The sequence below is a fragment of the Notechis scutatus genome, chromosome 6 (genome assembly GCF_049901735.1).
Source record: "Notechis scutatus isolate UNSWTSFEM ecotype Mainland chromosome 6, rNotScu1.2, whole genome shotgun sequence".
Lineage (NCBI taxonomy): Eukaryota > Metazoa > Chordata > Lepidosauria > Squamata > Elapidae > Notechis > Notechis scutatus.
The window spans coordinates 16014704-16036837 of NC_142014.1; the positions used below are offsets into that span (position 1 = coordinate 16014704).

Below are 22134 nucleotides of genomic sequence, written 5' to 3' on the forward strand. Positions count from 1 at the left end.
TATGAAAAAACATTGCCACACAACAAGCCTGAAAAAAAAAAAAGCCAGCTGTAGCTCACACAAAAATTCACGTTAAACTTCCATGGTTTTGCAGGTTGCTTGCTTGTATCTTTTAAAGCTTTACATTCTAAACCAATGTACATTAAAAGAGGTGGCACTAACATCAGTGAAATTTCTCAAAAAATGAGTTTATGCTAACCTGACCCACATCCATTTTTTTAAAGGCTGCATAGAGTTTGTGCATTATCTCCACTTTTTTTTTTTTTTTTGCTTCTTCCTAAATACCCATGTACTGTTAGCACTTAGTAACTACTTGGGAGGGGGAGATGTTCTTAATATGGAAATCAAGTTGGAAGAAGAAAATAAAGATGACTCTCTCACTTCAGGTGGGAACAAGGAAAGATACAATTATTACATCTTGATTGTGGAATATGTGAAGATTGGATTTGCTAGAGATGCACAAGGTTTATGGTTTATTTTATTTTTTTAAAAAAGCTATTTTTGGAGAGTTGGTTTACTCATTGTCAGTGAACTATAAACTAAGGCTTAGAAAATGCCTGGTTAAATATAATCAAAATCATAAAAACTATATTTGGCTTGCTGTGTTGTGTATAAGAGGTGTCTATGCAGTATCTCACGGGATAGTAAAATTGTATTCATCATTTCTCATTCATTTCATTAGAGAATATAAAGTAAGAGCAACTATAAAATACATGCTACAAGTTTTAAAAGCCTGATGATGGGATAAGAAAGAAAAAAAAATATTCATCCAACAGAAGTTCTACCAAGATCCAGATTATATTTTTCTTGTGCCCAAGAAGCAGTGGCATTTATGCTACATTTATGCAGTTATGTTATTTTTCCAGAAGTTATTCTTGAAAATTCACACTATCTTTCAACAATACATTAAGAAGATGCTAGACATTTGGGTGGTGCAAAAAAGCAAAACATTTGTGCCACCTCTACCAAACCTAAGGTTTTACAGCTCATCTATCTTTTGTTCTGTCGGTTTGACTTAAGTCTAGAAGCATTATTAACTATGTTTATTTTAACACCATAGTTTGCAAGTTTTGGAATGGCTAGACCTTCAAGGATGGTCAGAAATGCTACTTACTCAGAATTGTCAGAATTTTGAACAGCTGCTTTATGGGTGTTTGTTAACTAAGGACGACCTATTCAATTACTTTAGATTTCATTTTACCTTCCCTGATTACAGTATGTCTTGCATAGTATACTGTGAGATTTGGTTAAAGACTTTGACACAGGCTATTCTGCATCCCCTGTATGTTGTCAAGGCATAGGTCATTTCCATGAATCTTTTGTCCCTTTGTCCCAGCACAAAGTTGCCCTATAAACAGCAAGTTAAAGATGTGACAACATCTCACTTCTTTAAGACACCATCCTCAACTTTTGTTGTGGCCCATCGGCTACCAGCAGAGCTAGCAGCAGAGTCAGGTGAAGGAGGATGGGGAGAGGGAGCCTGGACTGGCTTCTGAGCTTTTGGAAGGCTCTGATGATGAAGCAGAATCAGAGGCAGATGCAGAGCTGGGGCCTTCTGTCCACCCCCAGGTGGAGAGGCAGCTGTCTTCAGGGCCTGAGCTGAGTGAGAGGGAGGAACAGATGGGGCCCAACCCAGATGCATGTATGTGTAGAGAGGAGAGGAGAGCAACGGAAGGCAATAAGCCAGCTCTCAGGGAAAAGAAGCTTGTAGAAGCTAGCCAGCCCCTCCCTGGCTGGGAAATAAATAGTAGAGGTTTGGGAGTGGCCTGTTGTCTCAGACAACTGTTCATTTTCCAGTGTACATCAATCAAGTCAGATTCCTTTGCCAGAACCAGGTTTGTCGAAACTAATTGCTCTGTATTTCAGGTGCCAACGGAGTCTCCCTGCTGGGAAATAATATGCAGTTGCCCGAGCCAGGGTGAACAGGGACTGTTTCTGCTTGGCTTAATCATTGAAGGACTTTTTTTATCTTGAGTTTTCATGTGAATAAAAAACTGTTCCTGCCCTGATTTTAAAAGGGGGTTGTAAGTGCTCACTGCTTGCAAAGGCTGGGTCAGAACAACTTACCTCTAGCCCAACACAAAGCAGTTTCTGTCTGTCTCCTTTCTCCATTCCAGAAATTGTATTGTTCCACCTCTGTTGGCGCAAGCCAAGCCAAGAAGTCAATATGTCGCAAATCATCCCAAGGTAAGTGTAGGGGTCAGTGGTATTGGCCACCTGAGGCTATAGCAATGACACACATACACAACCTCTGACCATTAATTTGCCTTTAGGTTGTGGGAAAATCAGGGACTGGGGGTTTGTCACTGGGCTAAAAGCTGCAATTGTATTTTATTGTAATCATATTAAAGATCAGCTATGACTGGGTCATGTTTATACATCTATATATACACATGCATGTTTGCATATCTCTATATATGCACATGCAGATACACATACACATAGATATCAAAATCACCAAATATTTATTATTACAGTCAAAGACCATACATACACACAAATATTTCTGAATATCTATAGACTGTCTAGATTCTAGAACACAGTCTAGAACTCACCCCAACTTTAAAGAATGGCAGCATTCTGGCCTAAGAAAACTAAGAATCCAAAAGGCAATGATTTTTTTTTTCAATTGAAACAAAATTTTGACGTATCTATTTAGATATTTTTCTAAAGATGGTTTTAGCAACCATCATAAAGTTGTTGCACATATATGTTGCCTTACTGTCCAAACACAGCATTCTGGTTCCTCAAACTGTAGCATATAATTTAAACTTGCATATGACTGAATTACCTAATTCTGTCCCTTATCCTTTCAACTGAGCATTTCTAGAAGCTATATAGAGTAGACCATGGCTGTCAAACTCGTGGTCCACTGGCCAAGTGCGTCACCCACTGGTTTAGCAAAGGGGGAAAAAGTCACGATATGTCATTGTGATGATGCCATGATGATGTGAGTTTGACACCCCTGCTTATAGACCCTTCTGACCAGAAGCAATGCTTCAACTTCTTCACCTAAATGACTTTTGTCTATGGCAGCATACCTCCAGGTCACATTTGATGGACACTCGACCAGAAACATGCCCAGAGGAGTTCTTAGGGTTAAATGCTCAAGATCTCCAAGACCTCCTATATCAAAGTGCTAAAATAAATGAGATGAATACTGAGAGGCACTCTGTTCTAATGCCTCTTCTACCTCTTCAGCTTTATTGACTAGGATAGCTCTTTCTTGCCCCATGAAGATTTTGAGTTACAGCATTGCTAACATTTCTATATACAGTGCCATCCATCCTGTGTGAGCTAGAAATAGGCATGCATATATATTCTGGGAGGCTTTTAGCATCACTCCAAACTGGTGTGTGTCCAAATGCTGTTATCTGGGAGCTGATTAACTTCAAATTGAGCTTTGATATTGTACAACATCACACATACAAGTTCTCCTTCTGTTTGCAATGATGAAGTTCAGCAGAACTTCTGAACAGGTTTTTTTTCTCATTGGTATTCCCCCTACCCTTGTTTTCCAGATCCCAATCTTTTTTTGGAATAATAGTCTATTCATGGATCTTCAAAGAGGAAAGATGACTTAACAGCTTCTCAGATCCTCTTTTAAATTGGCCACTCCGTTTTTGTGGGGATGAGGAGACAAAAGTCAGAACCTACTCCCTATTAATTCAAACTTCAAATACAAATTCAAAATACAACTGGGACTTAACTGGCTTGTTTCAACTTTTTTCACACCTGTACATGTACAAAAGCCCAGGTAAAGGCAGCTGATGCAAAAGTATAAAAGTTTGCCCTGTTCACCCTTGTCTTCTACCTACCTGTAGTTTGAAGGTTTCCCTTTAGTAGATGCCTAGTGGATAGAGAGGTTGCCATTTTTTTTCTTGTATCTTTTGTGTGAGATGCACACTAACAAAATGTTTGGGTTTTTTTTGCTCTTGCGCTTCACAGTCTAGTATGTTTATGATGTCAAGCTGCAGGAATAGTTTAAAATGTATTTCCTCCCATCCTTCATTCAGGACACCACAAAATGACTGTAACACATGGCAAAAGCACCTGGTTGCAAAATTGCCAGCTTGCAATTTTCACCCGCCTAGCCAGCAATAAATTTAACCTGCCTCACCAGCAATAAATTTTTAAATAGTACAAACACAGAAATTGTGGCTTAGTTGCTTCACATCTACTCTTTTATTGCAACTATTTAATTTTGTTTTCAGTAAAGAACATGCACTGGATGCTAAAAATGCTGATTGTGGATGCACTTGATTTATACTTTTGTTCTTAAACTTTGGAGTGAAAAAAAAAATGGTACGAGGAAGTACCTATTTGGGGACGCAAAATTCTACAGTTCCTGGAAACCCAACCAACATGTGTTGAACATGCTTCTCTATTGTGCAGCACAAATAAAACGGCCTTTCATACTTTAAAGAATAATGAATGCTTTTGTTATGGGATGAACTGCAACCCACCTCATTCAAAGCTAGGATGCATTTTGGCAATTGTTTTGTATCATACAAATTGTTATACAAGTTGCTCAGAGTAGTCTTTACAATTTAATGTAGATAGATCCACAGATGTAACGTCCAAAATTCATAAACAATTGCCATTGGGAGCAGGCATTATATAGAAAGGGATTTATGTATTTCTCTTGCATTGTCTCCTTCTGCATAGACTTCAGGAATTAGAATTCCAAATTATCATTCAGTCAACACTCAACCAGTGGTGGGATTCATCTGCTTTGCACCAGCTCAGGTGAACCAGTTGTTAAATTACCACCATCACTCCTGTGGTCAAAGTGAATCCTGGGTGCTGTGCTGTGCTGCAATGGGGAAATGGTTAATGGAGCAGCCAGATGAAGAAAGGAGAAGGCCGTTTTCCCTCTTTCTTCTCCCTGTTCCTCCTCCGTCCCTTGTTCCGGCCACTCTGTTTCTCATTACTCCATTGCAATGCAGTGCCCTGGATCCACTTTGATAGTGTGGGGCTGGGTAATTTAACAACAGGTTCACCCAAGGACAGGTTGGCCATTGTGGGAGGCTTGTCCCACATGTGTGGTGGAGCTGGAGGATGGAGATGGGCCACACCTCCCATGAGAGCCAACTTGACCCTGGGTGAACTGGTTATTAAATTATTTGAATCCTGCCACTGTTCTCAACCATACATAAATCAGTTGATAGGATCAATTCGTACTCAAAGATTCTCTGAAATAAGTCAGCTTTTAGCAGAGACCAACAGATGAAGCTGATCAAATTTCTGGGGGGAGGATGCTCCAAAGAACTGCCCTGGTGAGCCTCCAAGATCCTCACCTCACAGAAATGGAGAAAGTCCAGGAAGTTTTTCCAGGAGATGTTAATCAGAGAAGAGGATCCCGTAAGCACTTCAAGTTCATTTATATAAATCAGCTACCACAGTGAACGTTCTTAAGACATGGACAAGACATGGAAGTGGATAAAAGTTGTAACTGCCAATCCCACCCAGCATAACATTTGTGCAAAGTCTATTTTACAACCAATATATGCTAAGCTTCACCTCTCTGTTGTAAATATAAAATGTGTATATGGGGACTCTACTTTGTGCATTTTGTATAGGTTTTAGCTTTCTGGATATATCACGCTAAATGTAAGAGGAAGTAAAGCCAGCAAGCAAAGCTTTATTTTCTCCAATGCATTTTGCTTTCAACTGACTTGTGTTTTTTTCTTTGCTCTACCAACATGTCCCTTTTTTTAGCCCTCCCCTCTTCAATTTATGGGTAATAAACAGATGGTTTAAGCTGCTTTTCGATTTTGTAATCTCCAGTTCCCTCAATTCCATATTGTTGACATCAAAATTACTCAGCCAATCTGTAGTATCAGAGGACAAAAACTAATTATCCATATAAACTCTGTGACATATCTCTGCCCAGATTCATATGACATCAGGCAATTGCTTTAACAATTCTCACATTACAACAGCTTACTGAGCCAATTATACTCATACCAGTCATGCCTTTCACCCTTGCTATGATGGGTTACAAAGGGTCAAACAGGACCTTATATATGCACATCGTGTTCCATACTGCTTAGAGTAAGCCTTAGGAAGTGAGAAGAGTGGATCAGATCCAATGAACATGACTTCTTGGCTTGGACTAATCTAGGCAGCAAAACTAATCCTGCTTGATCTATTTCTAAGTTCACATTTATTGGACTGCTTATTCTTGTTTGGATTTGCTGGTAGTCGTTTCAGTGAGAAATCTGTCTGAAATGCAGCCCTTTGTAAAATCTTAAAGGAGTGCAGAAAGCATCTGCATCCAAACCACAGTCTGTGACTATTTCACCTTTTCCATACTAAGCACAAGAAGAATGCCCTGTTTTTTTTTCTTCAAAACTGCAAGCCCTGATACAAATGATCTAATACTTGATCAATCCAAGCAAGCAACTACTGCTTTGCACAAGCTTTGAGAAATGATTACCAACATCAGCTCTTGCCTCTTTATTGCTGTGTTCCCCCCACTCTTTCCCAGTGATTGTGTAGAATAAGCACATTCTCTGCCAATGTATAACCCCTCCTTCCTGCAGTATCCATACAAATAGCACTGCTTTCAATAGAAAACCTAGAGACATTGTATGCACCATTTAGGGCAGTGGTTCTTAACCTGGCAATATTGCCCCCCAGGGGGACATTTTGTTTTTCAGGGGGGCGATGGAACAAAACGGGGTGACATGGGGGCAAAGAAACAGAAGGGGGCGATATGGGGGCGATAGAGCGAGAAGTTTTGGGAACACTTTTGAGACTTTTTTCATACAGTGAACCGCTGTATATGTCATACAAAAACATCAGATTGCTCGCTATTAGTGGATTGAACTGTGTTTTAAAATGTTCCTTCAGCTAGCTTCAGTACAGAACACCGTACATATGTGAATACGCGTTGCTCATCTTCACGCACATTGCGCAGCAGCCTCTATCACTCTACCCATACAGTGGTGCACCATTGGCCAGAATGGGCAGGGATGGAGGGGTGAGTGCTTCTTTTGAAACATCGCATGCTGAGGGGCTGTCCCCTGTGATGTCAACGTAACTGTTGGAACTAGGTTTATCGACGTCCACGTGTGTTTTATAGTGTTCCAGTGCAGTCGAAAATGTAATTTGCAGTTAGTGCCTTTCATTTTGAAGACCTCTCAACATGGCTGAGAAGAGGAAGTGTCGCCAATATTCGACGAAATACCTAAAATTGGGATTCATTCCATCTCCTTCAGCTTCCATTTTGTCTTCTTTGTGAGAAAACATTTTCAAATGAAGCAATGAAGCCTTCCCAACTGAAAGACCATTGGGTAAGAATTCATTCGGATAAAGCCAACAAACCAGTATCATTTCCCAATGCTTAAAGGCCAAGTTTGAGGGTCGCAGCACTGTTGAGAAGTTATTTGGAAAATCGTCACTCAACGCCGACAAGGGGCTCATTTGTTCCTATGAAGTATCTTTGTTGATAGCAACATGTGGCAAACCTCACGCTATCAGAGAAATGCTGATTTTACCAGCAGTGAAACAGATTGTTGCCACCATGTTGGGGACCAGTGCAAGCACTGTCACACAATCGATTCCTTTGAGCAATGACACCGTATCAAAAAGAATTGATGAAATGGCTGCTGATGTGGAAGAAAGGCTTATTGACACCTTGAAAAGTACAGAATTCATGATGCAGATTGATGAGTCAACAATTCATGAAAATGAAGCCTTGTCATTGACTTATGTCCATTTCATCAATGGAAATGAAGAGATCGGAGAAGAACTGTTATTTGCTCGAAATTTAGCCACCGACACAAAAGGTTCTTCGATATTTAAAAAGGTTGAAGAGTTTTTTTAATGAGAAAAACATCCCTTTGACAAACGTGGCATGTGCAATCGACGGAGCTGTATCCATGGTTGGATGATATTGCAGATTTCAAGCTCATCTAAAATTGGTTGTACCTAGAGTTATGACTGTCCATTGCATCATTTATAGACAGCACCTTGTCTCAAAAAATTTGAGTGGCCGTTTGCACGAGTCTGTACATTACATCATTAACGCTGTGAATAAAATTAAGTCAAATGCCTTGAACACCCGACTTTTTCACAAGCTTTGTGAAGAAAATGACGAGGAGTTTGAATGTCTCCTTTTGCACACCGAAGTAAGGTGGCTTTCAAAAGGAAAGTGTTTGCGGCGATTCCACGAACTTTTTGACACAGTGTTCGAATTTCTTGAATCCATTGATCCAAGTCTAAGCAGTTCTCTTAAACTGCGATGTCTGGATGTAGCTTATCTCGCTGATATTTTTGACAAGCTGAATGAAGTGAACGTAAAGCTGCAAGGAGATAAAATCAATTTTCTTAAGGCCAAAGGAGTAATCTGCTCATTTATTTCCAAATTGGACCTCCTTGCAAGCAACATGAGTCACCAGGAGCTGTATCAGTTCCCAAGCCTTGGTAATGAACATCAACTCCAAGCAGAAAATTTGGACATTTTTTTGCTGCCACTTGAAGCAACTAAAAGAACATATGGAAACCAGATTCTATGATCTGATAAATCTGGAAGTGCCAACTTGGGTGCTAAATCCTTTCAACAGCAGACTTTGCACAACCTCATCCCAAACTGCAAGAGCCACTGACAGATCTGAAATACGACTATGAAGCCCGATCACATTTTCAGAGTTATGGCTACAAAGCTTTTTGGGTGAAAATGAGGAACACTTACCCAATATTGTGGGAGGAAGTTACGTTGCTTCTTTTAGCCTTTCCTTCCACTTACTTAATGGAGAGGGGCTTCAGCGCTGTCCAACAGATCCTTTCTAAGTCAAGGAACATGTTGAAGATCACTGAGCGCGGTGATTTAAGAATGAGGTTAACAAAAATGGTTCCAGACATCAAGAAATTGGCATCAGCTCACCAAGCACAAGGCAGCCATTGATGTTCTTTTTATGCTTTTTGTGTACATACATTTTCTTTTTTTAATAATTGTCTCAGCTCTTATCATTGTATTTGCTTGCATTGGATTTCACGTTCCAGTTTGAGTTTTCGGATTCGTTTTCAAATTCTTGTTGTGTTCTGTAAAACATTTTGTGTGTCTCTTTGTATTGTACTTTTTTAAGTTCAATATTATATTTTAGTTTCTCAGTTTTATGGTTTCAATTTTTTTTTGTGCTCTTCGTGTAAACTTTTTGTGTAGATATATATATTTTTCTTCAGTTTAGGTATTAAATTTGTTGTTCTGATTTTTGTTGCTTTCCTTCTGTAAAAATTTTCTTTGTGTCTTTTTAACCCTTTTTACAGTGTGCGTGAATATATATTTTCCTCGAATCTTAATTTAGTTTCAGAGTTTTCGTCTTGAAATCCTTACTTCCTGCATTGCGGTTTGTTCTTATGCCCTTTTTATATTTCTTTTTGCGTCTTATAATTCACTTGTAATTAAATCATTAAATGTTACTTTTTTCGGGCATTTCATTTTCTTGCAATTGAATTTTGTTTTCAGTGGTCATTGCATTTACGTGTTTTGAATAAATAAGATAATAATGAAATACATGTATCACGAAGTTTGGGAGTAAAGTGATGAGTGGCATCAGAATTTTTCACACAGTTGAGATATGGGAAAAAGACTGGAAATAAATTATTTGTATCGATATGTCCTAATGACAATTTTAAAGAAAACAAAAAACTGTGTTTGCATAAATTGAAGAATTATTTCCCTGTGTTGTGATTGAGAGGTTATATTAGGGGAGGGGGGCGATAACTTCCTCAATGGCTCAAGGGGGCGATTCTTTCAAAAAGGTTAAGAACCACTGATTTAGGGCTTAACAGCATTAGATGCTGGCAATTATTCCTTGCAGAAACCACTGATAATATTAATCTCTTCATGGCTTTGTACTTCAAACATGCAATGTTCTTCCACTAAAGTGCATAAAATGTTCTTATTGAATGTTTCCTTAACTAAAGCCTTTACTTCTCTTGAATGCTATTTAGGAAGTACTCAAAAAGAACGTATAAGCTGTGTATACCTATAAAATATGGATTGACTGTGTTTAAACTGCATGTAGGCAAAACCCAATACACGACTGGCATTACGGATGTTTAATTCTAGCCATTTTAGCTCGACAAACAACAGCTAGCTGTGTTTTCTCCCACTGTCATTTCTATAGGATTTGTAAGGTCTTTAATACCAATACTACTAATTTATTTTTCAATGTTCTTAGTAATCTTTACAACACATTGCCAAAACAAGATAGAATGTAACACTTGGGGTTTTTTTTAAAGTAGGATATCCTAATTCCCCAAACCCCAAAAACTTTAACCTTAGACTGTCTACTATTGACCTCACCCCTTTCCTAAGAGGTCTATAGTGGGTGTGTATAAGCGCACCAATGTGCCTACTGTCCCTGTCTTACTGTTTTTTTTAAATATGTATCCATTTTGTGTATTCATAACTATGTTTATATTTATACCTGTTATCTTATAATCGCTTGACAAAATAAATAAAATATAATGCTATTATGTAAGTTAGATGTGACACAGAGGTTAAAATTTTAAGCATATTGCTCATTCTCATAGTTCTACTCTGGTGGGGACACTAAATTAAAACCAAGTCTAAATTAAGACTTGGTTTTACAAGAAATACAAGAGCTTAGTAGCTGTCCTCTTTTCTCCTCTTCCAATACTGTTGTGGTAAGAAAGCTGAACGATTCTATTCACCCTTTAAGTTTAACCACACTGTACTGTATTATTTGAACAGGATCTTCATTAATCTGAACAACTTTGAGCTAAAATGAAATATGAAAAAAAAATGAAAGTGGAAACTCCTAAAGGACTTTTGTCAGCTTCCCTCCAGAGGAGGAAGGGTTAGCATTAATTAATTAGCATTAGCAAGAAGCTATTATGCCATTGCTACAACTAATACAACCAGTTAAATTAGTACTAGCCAATTACAAAAGTGGCAAAGAAGGTAGGATTTGTGGTATGGCACCAAAACATACATTTTTTCCCCCTTTCTTCTCCTTGTCCCTTCCTGCTGGACAAGGATGCTGGGGCTTCCTCTCTTCAGTGTTTGCTTCAATGTTGTGCTACTGGCTTGGATGAAGAGGTAGAAAATATATTTATCAAATAAGTGGATGATACCAAGTTGGATTCAAAATAGTTGATATTGATAGGTTAAAGATAAATAACAAATAAGTAACTGAATGACACTTAATAAAAGGGAAAAGCAACAAAGAAGTGCAGAGGTAGAAGATGGGAATGCTTTCCTTCTACTCATGAAAAATATCTTGAAATAAATGAAATATAAACCAGCAGTATGATGTGGCTTTAGAAAAGAGGTGTGTTTTGAGTCTATATCAATTGAAGCTTATTTTCCAAGCCATGGGAAATAATAATTACACTTTATTCTGCTGTGGTCTGACTCCATCTCAATAACTGATCTGTTTTAGGCACCACGTTTTAAGAAAGAAAAATTGGACCAGGTTCACAGAAGGAGAACAGAGGTGATTCCAGGCCTAGAAGTTAAGTCCCGTGAAGGGAGATCAAAGAGGTATATTTAGCCTTGAGAAAAAAGATGACTGATGGAGGATATGATAGCAATATTCAAGTAGGAAATTCATACAGAAGATCAAGGCCTCTCTTCTGTTGTCCAGAGGGTAACACATGGAATAATGGATTTTAAGTTACAGAAAGACATTGTGTAAGTGAATACTAAAATGTCTGTCAGTGTATATGTCTGGGCAAATACGCATGTATATTCTTAACAATAAAAACAGTTCAGTGATGAAATCAGTTACCCTGACAGCTGGTTGGGTCTCCTTCCCTGGATTTGTTGAAGTGCAGGCTAAGCAACCATCTGTCGGGAATCCTAATTTGGATTCCTGCACTGAGCCAGTGATTGGACTCTGTGGTCTAAATGCAACTTCTACTTCTGTGATCCTATGCCTACAAAGGCATTCTACATCTATGCCCTCAATTCACCAATGTCATCTATCAAGACCTCTGAAAGTGCCTTCTCTGTCACAGCACCTGCTCTCTGCAACAGTCTCCACCAAGAGACCTGTAAAGCTCACACTGTGATGATGGTCCAAAAGACATTACAAAGTTGGCTATTATCCCAAGCATTGGGGTAGGGTGGTTGGTGAGTCTTTGTAAGATTTATTAAGAGGGATGGATGGATGGATGGATGGATGGATGGGAGAGAAGAAGGAAAGGAGGAAGAAGGAAAGAAGGGAGGGAGGGAGGGAGGGAGGGAGGGAGGGAGGGAGGGAGGGAGGGAGGAAGGAAGGAAGGAAGGAAGGAAGGAAGGAAGGAAGGAAGGAAGGAAGGAAGGAAGGAAGGAAGGAAGGAAGGAAGGAAGGAAAAATCCTAGCATTTTCTATGATGGATAACCAAAAGGATACCAAACGACCTTTCTCTTTGGAAAATCTGAAGCCCAAGACACTGGAGACATAATAAACTAGGAATTCTTACAAAAGGGAAAAGAATCACAGTGTTTCAAAAGCTAAAGAATAACCTACTGTTTTTCTGGGACTTCAACTGAACCAGAACTAAATTGTTTCAGCTCTCAGAGACAGTCAACGTTATGGAATAGCAAGGATGCAGAAACATTTTTGAACTGGCAGTCTTTGATGGAGGTGCTCAGACACCAAGATTTCTTATCTTCCAGTTTTGGACTATAGAACTTTACAACTAAGAATTGACATCAGCTTGATGGCACATAATCAATCAGTCAATAAATTATCCTATTGCCTTATATAGATGGTAGCCATCATTTGTCCTACTGGGGTTTTCACAGAACATATGCACACCTGGAAATTATATTTCCGCTGAATAGAGCCTCTTCATCTTGTTCATTTGTTCATGTTTAATTCCTTTACAGAAACAAGCTTAAAAATATAGAGCAAGGGGAACGCAGGGCTAGAAGTCAAGAACAGCAGTTTGGTCCTCCCTGATCTCTCAAAAAACAAGTGGGCAGAAGTCACTGATGATAATCAGGCAACCCATTTTTCTCAGCCTCTGAAAACCAGCAAAAAGATAAACAATGGCTTATCCTGTTGATGAGATTCATAGTGACAGCAGGAGTTAATGTTTAACTTCAAAGGAGGGAGATGATATGGCAAATCATTAAAAAAAATCATTTTTCCCTCCCCCAGCAAACTTTCTCCATTGTTGAGTAGCAGCCACAGTTTAATATCTCAAATTATATTTAACCATAAGACCATGTTATGATCATTACTAAGGTGAGTTTTTCCTTTTAGTCCCAAAGATCAGTGGTGGGATTCAAAAATTTTTACTACTGGTTCTGTGGGTTTGACTTGGTGGGCATGGCATAACTTGGTGGGTGTGGCTTGGTAGGCGTGGCAAGGAAAGGATACTGCAAAATCCCCATTCCCTCCCTGCTTTCCAGCTCTGTTCTCCTGTGCAGGGCAACAAAAGAAGACACAGGCGATCAGTTGAGACTCGGGAGGCAGAGAATTTTATTTATTTATTTATTTATTTATTTATTTATTTATTTGATTTGTCAATTGTTTCCAAGATAATAAGTATAAGTGTATACATAGTTGTGAATACATGAAATGGGTATATATAAGAAAAATAAAAGAATAAAGAAACAATAGGACAGGGACGGTAGGCACGTTGGTGCGCTTATGCACGCCCCCTACAAACCTCTTAGGAAAGGGGTGAGGTCAATGGTAGACAGTCTAAGGTTAAAGTTTTTGGGGTTTGGGGAAGAGACTACAGAGTCGGGTAGAGTATTCCAGACATTGACCACTCTATTGCTGAAGTCGTATTTCCTGCAATCAAGAATAGATGGGGGTGGGGCCAGTCAGAGGGAGTATTTGACGGTTCTCCAAAGTACTCAAAATTTCCGCTACCAGTTCTCCAGAACTGGTCAGAATCTGCTGAATCCTACCTCTGCTAAAGATGGCTTTTTTTTTCAAGAGGCAGCTGGACAGTTTTTCAGAGCTAAAGTTTTTCAGAGCTTCTTGGATGAGAAGCGAAACATCTTTAAAGAAAAAGCAGAAAGTCCAGTTGCCTCTTGGAAAAAAAAAAAGGGCACCTTTGGGACAACCGTGACCAGGATGACTGAGAATCTCCATAGACATTTGTCATTTAGATGTAGGAAAACCACTATCCATAGGAAGGAGAGGGGAGGGCTCATTTTTTAAAGTCTAAAGCATGTGTTGATGTGCTTCTGGTGGAGAGGGCTTCAACTTTTCCACCCACCACTCCTCCTGAATTTAACTCATGAGACATATGCAGGCAAGCCCTCAACTTACCATCAACTATTTATCCATTTGAAGTTACAGTGATCCTGAAAAAAGTGACTTACAACTGGCACTCAGATGTACAACCATCATAGCACTCCCAGGGTCACAATAATCAAAATTCATGTGCTTGGCAATCGGCATGTGTTTTGGATGGTTGCAGATCAGAATTTGCAACTTTCCCAGCCAGATTCTGACAAGCACAAACAATGGGGGAAGCCAGGTTTGCTGAAGGACCGTTTGATTCATTTAACAACAGTGATTCACTCAACTGTCCTGGCAAAAAAGTTTATAAAAACGGGGTGCGTCACTTAACAACCACTTTGCTTAACACTCAAAATTCTGGTCTCAAATGTGGTTGTTAAGCATGAGGATTACCTGTACACTTCTGAAGATTATATCACTGTACAATGACAGCTTGAAAAAAGCAACTGATTCGTCAAATTCTTTTCAGCACTATTCCTCCTTAGTGTTGTAATTTGCTGGCAGCCTGTGCAGACAGCAGCCAAATTGGACAGTGGGGAAGAAAGGGGATCAGTCTGGAGAGGACTCAGATGAGGGTCCTGCGTCCGATGCAGAGATGGGGCCAGGACAATCTGGGAGTCGGGTGCTGCCTCCAGAGCCTTTGGAGTCTGGAAGCACCGAGGTAGAGGATTCACAGAGCTGCTAGAAGGCGAGAGCAGCTGAAATAAAAGGGGTGATTTGGGAGTAAGGCTGGGAGGTGATTGCTCTTCCCATAAATAAAGGACAGGCAAAGATGATGAAACCTTTGCAGGAAGCAAAGTCGTTCGTTCGGTTCAGATTCATTCTTGAAGCTCTTTGTACTTTGGTTGCTTTTTGTTCTAGTTTATTTGACACTTCTTTGTGTCTTTGTGACATTGGCAGCACTTCACAGGAATGAAAGATGGGCACTTAACTTGAGGGACTGTTTGAGTGTGTGTAAGTGTGTGTGTAATTACAGTCTCCGAAGCCTTGGTGAGAACATTTGTTCCTTTTCAGTAGCTGGCATTAAATCATCTTTCCTTTTTTTAACAGCCATCCTCAGAAGTAATCAGGTGTTTCCCCAACAATATGGAAGCCATTTGCCACTATCTTTTTCCAGGATATTTTGTGTAATCTGCAAACTTGGATTTCATGGTAGTTTCATGTCCAAAGATTAACCACATCCTTATTCAGATCCTTTGGGAATTTTTTTTGTTTGTTGATTTGGGTGTTTTATTTTAGATCAGTGAGAGTTGATTAGATACTCACTGCTGTTGAGTTCCATTCAATATTTAGATCTCACAATTTTTCCCATTGGGAGATCTAAAATAATACGTTAATACCTAATAATTCAAAAATTATAAATGATTCACTGCATAAACTCCAAACTACATCTCTAACCATATTTTTCCAGATTATTGGAATATTCAATGGTTGTTAGGATTCTGCTTAGGAAAATAAGTGGCACTATGTCATCTATTGTCTTCTAACATCCCTAAGCACAGCTTTTAATCATGAAAAAATTCCTAGGGTCTTCAGTGCATCAATGCAATAATAGTAGTCAAGGTTTGTGTCACTGTAATGAAATTTGTATCTCTGTTACTTTTTCAATGAGACGTAGAATCATTCATTTAGCCAACATTTGAAGTCACAATGGCACTGAAAAAAGTGAGTTACAAACAGTACTAACACAACTGTTGCAGTAGACACACAATCATGAGATCAAAATTTGGGGGTTTAGCAACTGGAAATTCTGATACCAATTGTGGTTGTAAGTGAACTATTACCTGTATGTAGAACAGGAAAAACAATAGTATTGGGAATAATATGGTATAATTGGTGTGCATTACATAGTTCGGAGAGTCAGAGTTGTTAAACCAGTTTTGCTATTTGTGTGGAAGGTGGAAATTAAGAATGTTTGTGCCCATTTGTAAAAGCACTCTGGAATGTTAATACTAACTTTAATAGACCCTGTGGGCTTGCTTTTGCAATCCATATAGTAATTATTACCAAACTATGGGTGGTTGTTTTGCTATCTTTTGAATTGAATGAAGTTGAGTCAGATAAAGTAAATAAGATGCTACCATCCATGGATTAGATCCATGTCCTTTCTGGTTTGTTCTTGGTGCTGGATTAGCTGGATGTGGCTGGTTTGCTTCCTTTTCTGTCCCTCTTTTAATCCAGCTATATGGAACAATATCACCCAGTCCCAAATCTCCACTTTTGGGGAAAGGTTGATGAAACTCCAAAGCACCTGAAGGCCAGACAAGGAATAATGGATGGAAACAGAACAAGGAGGGATTCAACTGGGAAATAAGGAGAAATTTTCTGACCGTGAGAGCAATCAACCAATGGAACAGCTTTCCTTCAGAGGTTGTGGGAGCTTCATCACTGGAAGTTTTCAAGGAGAGACTGGACTGCCATCTGTCAGAAATGGTGTAGGGTGGGGGGTTGGGTGGGGGGTTGGATTAGGTGACCCACAAGGTATCTTCCAACTCTGTTAATCTCTATCTATAAACAGTATGCAGTTGACAGCTGAGGAGTGACTTAGAAGAATTAGATTACATGGACATCAGGATTCAGACCTGGGCATGGGGCAAAAACAACATTAATTGCTGTGGTGAATGATTTTTAAAGGAGCTAAGTGAAGATCCCTCTTCTGAGTTTTATAGATCTCTTGGTAGCTTTCAATATAATCAACCAAAGGATGGTTTAGGACAGTCTGTGGGGTTTGGGGAATTGGACGCACTGTTTTATAGTGGTCCTACTCCTCCCTTAGCAGAGAATGGTAAAATAGGGTTAGAGGTCAGGTCTGTGGATATGTTAGTGTGTGTTGTAACAGGGTAGCATTTCCCAGCCTTGCCATTTCCAGATGTGTGGACTTCAAACCCTCAAATTCCACAGCTTGCATGACCCTAGATCAATGGTGACAAACACAAGGCCCTACAGGGTGCTTAAATCTGGCCCTTGGGGCCACCCTGGAAACAGTGAAGGACCTGCCTGCAGTGCCTCTACCAGTGAAAATGGAACTCGGGTGGACTGTGCATGGCCCCTCCCGAGCTCCATTTTCACTGGCAGAGGGTTGCAGGAGGCCATTGCAGCCAAAAACGGACCTTGCAAGGGCCACATGCAGCCCTCCCAAGCTCCGTTTTCACTGGCAGAGGGTTGGAGGAGGCCGTTGCTGAGAGAAATGGAGTATGGGAGCCTGTTTTCGCTGGCAGTGTTCAGGCTACCACAGGTGCCCCCTATACAAGTGATGTTGAGCTGGCCACATTCACTCTGGGCCCCCCAAGGTCAAACACAACCCTGATGCGGCCCTCAATGAAATCAAATTTGACACCCCTGCTATAGATGAACATGTTGGGAATTGAAGTCCTCATACCTTCAAGTTCACCAAGTTTAGAAGCTCTGCCTTAGAGCTTGGTTCTGCTCCACTGTAACAGGAATGCAGGATCATCATTCATATTTTTCTCAATTGCACATGCACTCCCAAAAATTATTCGGAAAGGTCCCCTAATTTTCAGTATTAGGTATTATGTGAATAGAAGGGGTACATTAGTACAATCTAGACCAATCTTACATGTCTTTCATCAGAAATGTACATAATTGCCAAAATGTAACTATCTCATTTTATTAATTCACCCATCGTTGTCTTGAATGGCCTCGGAAGTCATTCTCAGTCCTGCTTCACAAGTACACGGTGTGGAAAAGGACTTCTAGAAAAATGAATCGGCCTAGACCTCCAGTATCAGTGGCTGATATAAAGACAGTTGGCATTTGATTCCAATGAAAAGAATTAACTTGATTTGAGCTCTTTGATCTTCTGGGAATGAATACTTTCCATTCCATCCCACTATGTGTTCCATCATCACAGTTGATGTAGACATTTTCTTCAGCAGATAAAAAGCGTTTCCTGTGTGAACAATGTAAATGAATGTAGGTGGTCCTTAGTGAACAACCACTGATTCAGCTACTGTTTGACAGCACTGTGAATGTATGGTAGTTTAACAGATTAACAGAGTTGGAAGGTACCTTGTAGGTCATCTAGACCACACACACCCAGCCAAGCAGGAGACCCTACCTACACCATTTCTGACAGATGGCAGTCCAGTCTCTTCTTGAAAGCTTCCAGTGATGAAGCTCCCACAACTTCTGAAAGCAACTTCTGTTCCGTTGGTTGATTGTTCTCACTGTCAGAAAATTTCTGCTTATTTCCAGGTTGAATTTCTCCTTGTTCAGTTTCTATCCATTATTCCTTGTCTGGCCTTCAGGTGCTTTGGACAACAGCCTCTTCTCTGTGGCAGCCCCTCAAATATTGAAACACTGCCTCCCCTGGTCCTTCTCTTCACTAGACTAGCTATGCCTAGTTCCTGCAACCATTCGTTGTATTTTTTATCCTCCAGTGCCCTAATCATCCTGGTTGTTCTTCTCCGCACTCTTTCTAGAGTCTCAACATCTTTTTTATAGTGTGGTTACCAAAACAGGATGCTGTATTCTAGGTGTAGTCTTACTTTTTACAATGAGTCCTCAGAGTTCCAGATGTCACAGACTTCCTGTGATGACAGGAATCTGTCATCTTCCCTGCTGGTTTCTCCCAAGCAAAATCAATAGGGAAGCAGGTAGGAAATAAAAAGTTACAATGACATGAAGTCCTCACTTAAAGACTCTCATGATTTGCTTAACGATGGTAAGCAAGAGACTGTCATAATTGCTATTGCTAAGCGATGCAGTCACATGATATTGCACTTTATGACCTCATCACTTAGCGACAGAAATTCTGGTCCTAATTAGTGTTGTCAAGCAAGGGTTACCTGTATTGAAAGTTCGGCATCTGGCTTTATTGAATACTTAGGAATGTGCACTGTCTTTTGAAAAGCTCAGTGCCTTGAGTGGTTGCAGGGGATTAAAGTAGCAAATGCCATTAGTAGCATTGCTACTTTAACCCCCTCCAACCACTCAAGGCTTTTATTGCTTAAATTTCTTGTTCAATTAATTTTCCCATCGCTTTTTGCTAATTATGCCTTGTCCCACGCTACATTATACTTGGCGTGACATACAATATCATTGTAAACAAAATAATCACAGGTAATCTGACACTGCCCCTTATGTACATTAGAACAGCAACAAAATGTTAAGTCACCATGAATAATTGTTAACAAACAAGTGCCTGACTTGATATTAACATACATATATTAATCATAAACTTGCCAGTACCCTCAAGGATAACTAATGCAAAACCTTATGGTTAGCTTCGACTGAAATTTTTTTTCTTCATCAAGCAGACCAAAGCGTTATCCAAAGGTCAGAGTTAGAAAAGCACATTCTAATCACCTCAATTCTAATGGGTTGCTAAATTTTACGGGAAAATGTGTGATATGACACTGGATCCCACTGCAGTTTTGTCTTAAATGATCATCCAGGACTAAAGCTTTTGCAGATATTCCCATTTAAGAAAAAAAAAATTAACTGAAAGATTCACCAATACTGTTTGTCAGTTGATCGTTTCTGAGTTTTCTTTTTCAAGTTTTTATTTTATTTTACAATGTATAAAAATTCCAGTTTCAGTTAAACAGTGTATTGTCTGGGTACAAATAGTTTTAGGATTTAATCAAGATGTTTACAACAGTACTCATTACATTAGTATAGATTATATTAATAACAACAATACCAACAATACCAACAATAACAACAACAATAGCAACAATAACAACAATGTTTGCTTAACCAATTTAACATACCTTTCTTATATCACTGATTCTTTCTATATATTTCTCTGTTTCTAGCTCCTGTTTTTGTCAGCTAACCATTGATAAAATAAGCCCCAGGTCAAAAAATATTCAGCTTTTTTCTTTTCCTTAATTATAAGTGTTAGCCTATCCTACCCATATCTGCACATTCTAGTATTTTTTTAAATCACATTTTCATCCGTTGGGATCTCTTCACTTTTTCATTGTTATGGAAATACAATTCTAGCTGCAGTCAGTGCACGTAAAATCAAATATGAATTCCCTTTATTATACTTATCCGGTAAAATGCCAAACAAGAATATCTCTGGTTTCAAATCAATATGCTGTTTTATCATTTTTCGAGCCATGTATGTATTTTTATTCAATATTTTTTTTCACTTTTTGGCATGTCCACCACATACCGTGTTTCTCATATAATAAGGCCGGGTCTTATTTTTTTTTTGAGCCCCGAAAAATGGCTAGGCCGTCTTTTTGGGGGTGACTTAATTCCCCCCCCCCTTGCATCTTCGGGCGGGCGGCGACGGCTTGGATGTTGACCTCGGCGTTGGTGGGGCACTTCGTATTGGGGTCAACGCAGGCAGCACCATATCCGGGTGTGCCACAAAAGTACTTCCTTACGGCAAGCTCCCCCACCATTCCCCCCCATTTCGCATGTTTTAATATAGGCCTTAATTTGGGGGGAGGGGCTTAATTTCATTTCATGCCTATAAAACATGCTGGGACTTCCTATTGGGGGAGGCTGTATTGTTGGAGAAACAGGGGTATGATAGTACAAACCAGGTGTCTGATGGCATTTCCAACATTTTGCAGACATATCCTTAAACATCTTTGCTAACCTTGAGGACAGTTTCTGAGTTTTCTGAAGCGGAGAAAATACTTAGCTAACTTTAAAAGTTTTGTTCTTTCCTCTAGCATCTAAACAATTCTATTTAGGGGATGCTTTGTAAAAAAAAAAAGGTTCTTTTCCATGAAAGTACTGGTATATTTAAGTGCCATAACCTGCACAGAGAGCCATTCATTCAGAAGAGTTCCCCATAATTATCTTTCACTCTATTTAATACATAATAAATATGTACAACATGGATGTAATGAGAGGCTTAGTGGTTAAAGGAGACAGAATAGCTTTACATTTAAGGAGTTTCAACAATGCCATTCTTATTACGCATTTAATTAACTTGGACTCATACTCAAATTTAATTTATAACCAATTCCAGTAGAGCTTTATTAAAGGGGCTCTAGATAACTCTTAATTACCAAGGTCAAAAACAAAAAGACAGTCTGAATAGTTTGTCTAGACTTCAGAATGATTTGCATAAAGTATAAAAAAAAACCCCACAAATATGTCATTTCTGTCCAAATGTGATTAAGAACGTCTTTAGTCATGGCTGCCAAAGTCTATTTTATAATTTGCCTTGCCAAAAAGCGTGATCTTGGAAAAGACAAATCTCAAACTAGGTGTGTGTGTGTGTATCTGTAACTGTCTTGAACACTGAGCAGTGGGTAGAAATTCTTCAAAGACACTCCAGTTTCTGGATGATGGGGAAATATATAGCTTACAAAGACAACAGCCTAGGGCAAATATTCATTTATGACTGAATCTATGCCTTCTGCTTACACATGGCAGCTTGCAGTAAGCAATGCAACGTTTTACACATGAGAAAGTCAGTGCAATTGAAAAGAAAAGCAACATTTCAATCTGCCAGTATAAGAATTTAAAAACTTGGTGAACGAGATGTACTATATCCCATCACCTTCCTAAATCCTGCAAAGGGGTAGCCAACCCATCACTTTTGGGGAGTGTGTAACATAGTTTGGGAGTCACACAGGAGAATGCTCTTTCCTACCTACCAAACATCATGGCTTCTAACATGGGAGGAGGACGTTCTGAAAGGCAGGAGCTTGTCCATGCCATAAAGAAAGTGAAATTGGGAGGGATGTGTGTCAGGTGAGCTGCACATCCAACCTTAGCCTTGATGACAAAACTAAGAGCCACGCAGCGCATTGGCAGCTGGAAGACTTTGAATTTACAATGGCAGGGTGACCTAGAGCATGAGCCATCCAGCAAACATAACAGCTGTTTTGAAACATTTGCCACTGGGGCTCTTGTCATTTCCCTTTTATAAGCAGCAAGACAGCTGCACTTTGCACTACAACCAGCCAGT

General features: G+C 39.4%; 1 pseudogene; it reads left to right on the top strand.

The window, feature by feature from the left end:
* Positions 1 to 7138: 7138 nt before the first annotated feature.
* LOC113413008 (zinc finger MYM-type protein 6-like) lies at positions 7139 to 7901 on the top strand (annotated as a pseudogene).
* Positions 7902 to 22134: the final 14233 nt, after the last annotated feature.